Source organism: Mirounga angustirostris, unplaced genomic scaffold (assembly GCF_029215605.1).
Source record: "Mirounga angustirostris isolate CCGP_5_RB_7025 unplaced genomic scaffold, mMirAng1.0.hap1 SCAF_10, whole genome shotgun sequence".
In the NCBI taxonomy this organism is placed as follows: Eukaryota; Metazoa; Chordata; class Mammalia; order Carnivora; family Phocidae; genus Mirounga; species Mirounga angustirostris.
In genome coordinates, this window is record NW_026991718.1 from 52,696,076 (window position 1) to 52,705,955 (window position 9,880).

The window sequence follows — 9,880 nt, forward strand, 5'->3', positions numbered from 1 at the left end:
TTGTTTAGCTTCTGCTTTCTCCTCAGGTCATGATCCCAGGGTCCTGGGATCGAGCCCCACATCGGGCTCCCTGCTCGGCGGGAAGCCTGCTCTCCCTCTCCCACTCCCACTGCTTGTGTTCCTGCTCTCGCTAACTCTGTTTCTGTCAAATAAATAAATAAAATCTTTAAAATAATAATAATAAAAAAATAAAATGATCACAAGGAATGCCTAAGTATTCACCTCTTTTACTTAACTAATTAATTTTGATTGCTACTTGATAAGCCTATTCAATCTTCATTTTTAGGTTTTTCTTAAATCAGGAAAGTTCTATTCACGCTTTGAATGTTTCTTCTAGACTACTCTTCAGCAACTGAAATTATCTGGTATATTGGATATCTATTTTTATCATTCACTATTTATCATCTTCTCTCTCATCACTTTAAGTCATTTCCCTATTCAAATTTGGAGAATTTTTCAAACAAGACTTCATCATTTATTTCATTTTCTGCATTGTCAGTTCTGCTCTTTACTGCTTCTTAGGTGACTTTACATCTTTCCCTATTATTTCATATTCTGTTAGTTGTTCTGGGTTCCTTGTCTTCTCATCCATATTTTATCTATTTCAAAAACTTATTTTATTTACCATCATTGAAATGAAAAAATATATGATTCTAAAACCGACCTCTTCTGCTTTGAAAATTTTTTCTGTATATATGTTCTTCTTCCACTTTGGGAATTTTGTTTAATCCCTTCTTTAAGTTGCTGAAATTTTATAGGCCCTATTGTCATCCTTGAATGTGGGAAGGTGTAACTGGGTCTGGTATTTGCTTCCCAAATAGTTTTTTTTTGTGGGTTTTGTTTGTTTGTTTCTCATCTCACACTTATAAACTTCTCTAAGAACTCAATCTGGGAGAAGGGAGTTGGTTTCGACGGCTGAAATAAGCTTATGTTATTGTTCCATCACTTAGAGGAGAGTAAGGAATGAAATAGATCCTCATCATTTCCCACAGATGAATATCATCCTTGCAAGGTTTGTGTGTGCATTTTGGACATGGTTGCATCCATTCCAGCTTGCCATTTGTAGGGTTTTTTGGCCTGGTCTCTACTTTAGGTTCCTATTTTATTGTACCTGACATCTTTCCCGATCCCTACCGTATCCACAGAATCAAAGACAGAGCTCTGCCTTTTTCCTGGAGGCCCAGCATCTACGGGGAGGACTCAGCAAAGCTGGACAGAACTATTGTCATGAAGATGCTGGCGATCAGGCTTATTGCCCCCTGAATATCCAGTGCAGCTGCTTCTGCACAATGCAGAAGAAGGGCCCCAAGGAGATGGTTCCCATCCCTCTTATGTCCCACTCTTTACTTCAAACTCACTTTCAGATTTGGGACTGTTCTTGGGGCTCTTTCTAAATCTTCCTCTACGTGTTTTCTACAACTTGGCAACAGTGTGGAAAGTAGATCCTGGCTGACCTCCTTCAAACTCAGTCCATCTGTTTCTAGTGGAATTTCTTAGAAGTGTGCAGCATGTCAATGTCAATGTCCTTCATCTTTGGACCTGATGCAGGTTTCTCCCAGATGCCTCCTTAAGACTTTCTCTTTTAGGGGGGTGGGGCAGTTGTAGATGATAGTGGGGGAGGTGCTGTGTATGTTCAGCGTCCTTTTCAGAAGTCATAAACGAACTTTTTTTCTTATCTCCCACTAAGATCCTCAGCTCATTAAATTTTTTTTTAAATTTTTTTTTTTTAAGATTTTATTTATTTATTGGAGAGAGTGAGTGAGAGAGAGCATGAGAGGGGGGAGGGTCGGGAGGGTCAGAGGGAGAAGCAGACTCCCTGCCGAGCAGGCAGCCCGATGTGGGACTCGATCCCGGGACTCCAGGATCACGACCTGAGCCGAAGGCAGTTGCTTAACCAACTGAGCCACCCAGGCGCCCCGCTCATTAAATTTTAATTTCATCATTTATGATGCCCTGACAGTGCACTTCCAAAAGTCACCAATGCCTTTATTTCTGCTCAAGCATATGGCCTTTCTCAGTTCTCATCTTGCTGGATGTATTTATAATATGCATAAATACGACACATACTATTTATTATTTCCACAAACTGACTTTTGAATGCTAGTGGGTCCTTTTGCATCTATAAAGACGAATAATTCCAACACTTGATATTTCTTAAGTACTTACTAAGCAGCAGGCATCGTGCTGAGCCCTGTACACGCATCGCCGTTTAGTAATAGTAGCTACGGGGCACCTGGGTGGCTCAGTCGTTAAGTGTCTGCCTTTGGCTCAGGTTGTGGTCCCAGGGTCCTGGGATCGGGCCCCACATCGGGCTCCCCGCTCCGCGGGAGACCTGCTTCTCCCTCTCCCACTCCCGCTGCTTTTGTTCCCTCTCTCGCTGTGTCTCTCTCTGTCAAATAAATAAAATCTTAAAAAAAAAAAAAAAGTAATAGTAGCTAGCACTTCGTGAGCACTTTCTACATGCTCATGGGATTCTGTTCTGGGCACAACCACTCATGTGATAATGTTATCTCTCTTTTTTTTTTTTTCAAGATATTTATTTATTTGACAGAGAGAGACACAGCGAGAGAGGGAACACAAGCAGGGGGAGTGGGAGAGGGAGAAGCAGGCTTCCCGCCGAGCAGGGAGCCCGACGCGGGGCTCGATCCCAGGACCCTGAGATCATGACCCGAGCCCAAGGCAGACGCTTAACGAATGAGCCACCCAGGCGCCCCTCCTTTTTTTTTTTTTTTTACAAATGGGGAAACCGAGTTCACAAAGAGGTTAAGTAACTTGCTCAAGGACACACAGCTAGTTAAGTGGTAGAGTTGGAATTTGAACACGGGTGGTTCTGGCCCTAGAGTCCACACTTTTAGTCTGAACACTGTGTTTGTCGTCTCCTTTCGGGCATTTAAACCTGTGCTCTTTACACTTAGGCAACATTGCCTCTCCACCGAGGGGTCAGGAAATGCACAATTACAATTTACAGTGTTAGGAGCTAAGATAGTGAGAAGTACTAGAAAATTTCCACAAATTGTTATGGGAATTTGGGAGTGGGGATACCAGGAAAGGCTTAAAATTGGGGCACTTGAAGGGAATCAGGAGTGCTGAATTGGTTGACCACGTTAATGGAGTAAAATGTACAAGGGGCTTCTGCAGTTTGGTCTTCAATCATCTCCGCTTTTGTTTCTTTGATCCTGTCTTTTATGACAGCTAGTACTCAGGATGACCATATAATTTAAAATCCAAACAGACATTTTCAAGAGTAAAATAAGACGCCATTAATAATTGTGCTGGGACAAGAAGCATAAGCCGGTAATGTCCTGGGCCATGCATTTATTGATTAGTGGTTAGATTATGGCTGTCCAATGGCATCTTGAATTTCCTTTTATTATTTTGACTGGTGTGTAGTTACAGTTATGGGATGCCTCACTTTTATTTGCTATGTGATTTCCATAAACTTGGTATTTGCATTATCTTGTATGTGAGAAGTGATAGCAGGATGACTATGATTCTGATCAGAATCCTTTGGCACCAAGATCTTGGGAAAGCCCTATTCCAGGTGGTTCCTACAGGTATTTATTCATTGGAGCTGTATACGGTTGAGCATCAGGGTTTGAGGAAAAGCAGAAAGGCCACTGAACGAGACTCCAGAGCACAAACACTAAGGGTTATTATTCTCCATCTCTTGATAATTGACTGCTCTGCTGCTTATCAAGCAATATGATTTGTTATGAGGTTGAGAGAATCTGAACAAGGAAGAGATTCTGAATGAAGATGTAATGTAGAGAGGTGATTGTTCTTAATTTTTTTGCACCACAGGGAGCCCACAATTAGTGATAGGAGGGGCCAAGTACCAATGATCATCTCAAAGGGTAAGAGGGCATCACCTATGTAAAGATGGGAGTGCTGATGAGGGGCATTAGCTATAGGGAAGAAAGTGCATGGGTTAGTTCAGGGAACGGCATAGTACAGTTTTGTTGGAAGTTACAAGTGTGTGGGCTGTGGGGGTGTGGTAAGAGATGAAACTAGGGAAATACATAGTGGCCTGAGCAATAAGGCTCTTGAATACCTTGCTAAGGAGTTCACATTTTATCCTAAAAGAGTTTTGGGGAAGATGTCAAGATTAGATTTGTGTTCTAAAAAGATCAATTTGGTGCCATTGTCAAGAATACAAGGTGGGGAAGGGTAAAGAAAGTGGGTAAGGAGACCAATTTAGAGAATGTTTCAGAGAACTGGTTGAGAAATGGAAAGGGCCTGAGCTAAGGCACTGAAAAGGCAGAGAATGGGGTCATGTGGGAAGATCACAGGAGAGATATCGGGGCAGGTGTTGCCTGGCCTTGCAGTATGAGAAAGATGACTCCCAGATCTTTGGTCTAAGTGGCTGGGTTTATGGTGATGTCACTCACCAAGACTAGAAATAGAAGGGGAGATGATATTAGGGGAGAAACAATGGATCATCCCTCCCCTGAAATTCTCTCTCCTTGCCTCAGTGGTACAATTCTTTGCTGGTTCTCTTCTGACTGTTCTAGCAACTTCTCGGCACTATTTAGTGGAGTTTCTTCTTTGGCAAAGACATTCCTGTTAGCAATTCCTCTAAGGCTGGACCCTGGCCAACTTTGTCATTAAACTCCACCTCTTCTTGACATTTAAAAAATCCTGATAGTATCTTGATATTATCTCGATATTATTTATTATTCATATCCACTACTATCCTTGGGCTAACGCCACTCAAGTCTTTATTCTCGGTCCCATTGTATAAATCCAAAGGCCTACTCAGCATCTCCACCCAAATGTCCTATGTGTTCAGACTCAACATGTCCACACCAAGCCCTCTTTCCTTCTGAAACCTACTCTTTACCCTCTCAATGCTTTCCTCTCCCACATCCCATGCAAATCAGGTCCTAAGCTCCTCACTACAAAAGAGTTCTCAATTTCATTTACTCTTTTCCTCATTCCTACTACAAGAATAAGTGAGATATAGATAAAACACATACATAAGCTTGCTACTTTTGTCTGTAGAAAACTTTAATCCCATAACCTATTGCTGATATGAGAAAAAATCCACTCTTGTCAGATTCTTTCCCTGTTACTTTCCCTGTCATGCTTACATCACAAGGGATGTGGGTCACTTTGCATTCCTGTACATTACCCCTTTGCTAGAAATGTCCTTGTTTTAACTTGGTCACCTGACAAAATCCTGCTATATGTTCAAGTTCCAGATCCAAAGCTACCACCTATATGAAGCTTCCTAAGGCTCTCTCATCTCGACCAAAATTAATTTCACCAACTGTTTCCCCAGCCCTTTGTCTCTTCTACTAAGCTGTGAAATCTTTGAGAACCAGGGACCTCTTGGGCATTTTGTAATTCCATAAGTTTAGCATAGTTTGAAAATTCTGCAGTGAATTGGTGTTTTCCTTCCCCTAACCAGGCAGTTCTGCTCGGAATCTACAGAGGTGTCTTTTGTTAGAGGACCACACCCCCTTTCTCCTGGGGTATTTACCACCACCACCAGCATCATCACCATAACCATCTGTCAATACTTCATGAAAGGTTTTAATCTAATATTATTTACAACACTTTACAACACTTCTGTGAGGCCAAAATGTTAATACCTATCTTATTGATTAGAAGACTGAGGTTCAGAGAGGCTAAGTAATTTTCACCAAGGTCACAAAGCTTGGTGAAAAGGCTGAGCTGGTGTTTAAAGCCAGTGATGTCTGATTCTGAAGTTGGCTCTCTTAAACCTTGTGCTTGAGTCTTGGTTCGTTCCCATAAGGCCCCAGGGCCACATTTCATGCATGAGGTCTTGACAGAAAGGGGACAAAGGACTGTCCTAGCAAGTACCACGGCTTAGATATGTAAGCACACATGCTAGAGCCTGGTAACACTAGAGGGCAGTGCATGGCCTACCTGACCTCCGCTCTGTCTTCTCCATATCAGGTTGGGCTTTCCTACCATTGTCTAAAGAGCACTGCTTGGTGTCCATTTCTGAGGTGCCTGCTGCCTCAGCTACATCCTCACCATAGAGGAGAAAGGCCATCATTATGGGGCAGCTTTCCTTGTCTTCCTGTTCAATCTTACCACTTATTGTGGGAGGGAAAGACCCACATTAGAATCACCTGGGAAGCTTTTCCAAAATAGACATGCTTGCCCGGCCTCCTCAGATTCTGATTTGGTCCTTGGTTGAGAACTACTGATTGAACCCATTCATTCCTAAGGTCTACAATTTCCACTGGCCCTTATCACTGAAACCTTCTCATTTCTTCCAGACAAAATGCTCAGAGGTAGTCCAGGGGTGCTAGGAATCAACATTATTGCCATGTCTTACTCCACCCTGCAGTCTTTCAGTCAGGGGTTCACAACCTGGGTGGTATCATCTCATAGCAAGGCATTCAGAAATAAATGTGGAGGCATTTATTTATTGGTTATCACAATGACCAGGAAGGCTAATGGCATTTCCAAGGTAAGGATCAGAAATGCTAAGCATCCTACAGCGCCCCATACTGAAAAAATGTCCCACCAACAATGCCAACAGCACCCTACTGAGAAACACATTTGGTATTTGATTCAAGCTTTGAATCAGCCTCCTCAATACTCGGGCATCCTCTTGACTAGCTGCTGCAGTGTCCCGGGGGCTGTTCTCCCTCGCCAGCCTCTCATATTCCCTCATATTCCATAAACTATGGAAAAAGAGATTCTTAGTTTTCAGATATTCATGTAATACAAAGGTGGCAGGGGTGCTTGTCCAACCTCCATTTCTGCTTTCCATTTAATCTAATTTCATTCTCTGCCCGCTAAGATGTGGGAGGAATGGGGAGGGAGGAAAAGAGCAGGAGCCAGTCACTGCCTCATGGGCGGATTTGAACTATCACATCTGACAGTAATCCCGGTTGATGAATAAATACAAGATCTCGCTCAAAACCAACCCTTTCCCATCAGTCTTAATTATCTTTGCCCTCTCTCACTGACTGCTCCTTTCTTGCTTACTCAGGCCAAAGCAGTGTATAATTATATGTTTGCAGTAAAGGTTTTTAATGGCCACCCATATCTGGCTTTCCTCTCCTTTTAGATACACGGGAAGACGGAATTTTTCACCCTCTTTCCATAGGGTGAGGCCAAGTGACTAGTTCTGACCAAGGGGTTGTCAGTGGAAGGATGCGTATCAACTCCTACTGGAGCATTTCATCGCCAGTGAGAAACCCTCTGGCATTTTCTTCCCTTGCCGCTGTGATGGTGGAAGCTGCTGTTAAGAAGGCATCTCCACCAGCGTGGCTCCCAGAACAACTACCGTGAGCAGAGCCCCTGCTGACCCCCATCTGACATGCAGAGTAGGCAGAGATTATAAACCAAGGTTTAGACCTTTGTTGCTTCTAGTCACAGAGATTTGGGGGATGGTTTGTTACCACAGCATAACTTAACATATCCTGATTGATTCAACGTTCTTTTGCATGTTTAGATATTTTTCATCTTTGTGCGTAGATCGTGAGTCAGAGTGGCTTCAGTTTGAGGCTGAGTTTCACCACGTAGAGTGACCTTGGCTGACCCTTCTAAACCTCAGTTTCTTCATGTGTCAAATGGTGATCATGACTGTACTAACCTTATGTGGTTGTAAAGACTAAATGGGGTAATACAGGGAAAGCGCTTAACCACAGTGCCTGGCAGGTAGCAAGGGCTCAGTAAATGTAACTTATTATTTTTCCTTATTGTTGATCTAAAATTGACTTTACTTGCCCCCTACCCCAAATCCTCTAGGAGCCTTTAGCTTTGGCTGCCTCGAGTCCTTCTAATGTCCTTCTCCCTAAAAAGCAAATAGTCTGGGACTGCTTCTTGCTTCTTTTATATTCTTTGCAGCTCCCAGAATGGGACATTGCTTGCAACTGACACTGTTATCCATATCTTTAGTTGAGTACACACTTGTGATTGGAATTGAAAAAGCATTTATGCCAAATGAATGTAAGTATCAGCCAAACTGAAGAAACCCGATTACTTTTTTCAGTATGAAACTGGCATGTCTGGGAAACATGTCAGGAAATGTCCAAATATCTACTGTGTCTTTTGTTGCTGAGTGATCGCTGGGAAAGGCAAAATCCAGTTCTCTTGGCCACACATCAAAAATAGACACACATTCTAAATTAGCAGAAAGCAAATCCCATTTGCATTTATGTGACAGCCAAGTCTTGCAAAGGGTTGCCAGAGTTTGCTTCTGGACCTCTGGGAGCCCTTTAACACTTGAAGATAACTACAGGTTATCTTAGGACGGGCACCTTCCTCCAGCACTCCTGGATTCTATTCTCAGCTTGACACTGAGTTTTACCAGGTCTCCATAGCTAAGGAAACTAGAGGTAATTACTTGGCTGACCCAGACAGAAATACAAAACAAAACACTTAGCCTTATTTATTTTTATTTTTGGCCCACATGCCAAACCTTCCAATTTGTAAGCAGTTCTACCAACTATTACCTAGTCTAATAAGTCCTCTCCAAACCTGGAACCTAACTGGAGAAACATTTAAAACCAACCATAAAATCCATTTCAATACAAGAAGAGAAAGAAAGGAAGGAAGGAAGGAAAGAAGGAAGGGGGAAAGAAGGAAGGGAGGAAGGAAGAAAGAAAGAAAGGAAAGAAAAAAGAAAAGGAAGGAAGGAAAAGAAAAGAACAACAAAAAGAAAAGAAAGAAAGGAAGGAGGGAAGGAAGGAAGAGGAAGGAAGGAAGAAGGAAGGAAAGAAAAGAGAGATTCCTGGCCCCTGAGAAACTTTTTTTTTTAATGATGCCTTTTAGAATTATTATTGTAGCATTTTCAGGATATCTTGTAATGGACTCTTTGTTTCCTTATTCAGAGCTAATTTTGCAATTTCATTTCTCGAAGCCCTCTTCCTAAGTATTCCTGAAAACAAGCTACTTCTGTTTCAACACATCTACAGAGTCAAAGTTCCTTTTTCTATCAGATTCAATCTGAACAAATTAACAATTTATTGGACCTTTAAGCGCATCTTCATCAGATATCCTGAATGTACCTTAGAGTCCTAACCATCAGTTAACCCCCCAGATCTCTGAAGGATCTCCGTGGGCTGCAGGGGGTTGGAGTCCCTGAAACTTTCAATCAACTATAGCTGATCTGACAGCAGAGCAGTAGCTCCTCAATTAAATAATGTGGACTGCCTTATGCACCATCATTTACTGAAACCCTGATGCAGGGATTTTTAATTCCTGGAATCTACCCAGTTCCTCTAGTTGGACTGCTATGTGCTTCTCATTATAACCCAACTACACAGGGCAGAAATGAGTGGAAAGAGCAGGGCTGGGAGTCAGGAGCAGACATCGTCCTTGCGCAGGTCCTTAATCCAGTGGGTTGAACAGAGGGTTAACAATTTTCTCATCTGTAAACTCGGGACACTAGTGCTTTGCCTTAGCTACCAAGCAAGCTTGTCTTCGGGGCACTTGTGAGAATGCGTAAGTGTTGGGAGACTTTAGTTCTGACTCGAAAGGTTTCTTCTGTAAGTCAGTAGTTGCGAACCCAGAGGTATTTTCTCAGGAAAATGATACCATACCCGATGGTGAAATTTCCAGTCTAATGCTACAAACATCTGTTTAATGACCATGTCCCTGGAGAGTAACACATAGCAGTGGTCCTACAGATCATCACCAGTCTGGGATCATCTGATTGTGGTGCTAAGGGTGGAATTCTGGGTGAGCGGCAAAATGGGGTCCCCTTGCGGTGGGGGAAGAGAAAGAGAAAACTGGTGCTGGACAGAAAGGAAGTAGCAGAGGGAGGAGTATGGGGGCTCCAATGGGAAAGGAACCCACGTCAAGCCTGTGGAGGGCCTTTACAGATATAAGGATATACTGGGTGGCAGGCTGTGGCTTTGGAAAGTCCTATCAATAAAGCTATTCAGTGCTT

At 42.7% G+C, this 9,880-nt stretch overlaps 1 protein-coding gene across 2 annotated transcripts in view; it reads right to left on the minus strand.

Annotated features, from left to right (window-relative positions):
• Window positions 1-9,880, minus strand: part of ANTXR1 (ANTXR cell adhesion molecule 1) — a 248,972-nt gene that overhangs the window by 233,794 nt on the left and 5,298 nt on the right. The window lies entirely within an intron of this gene.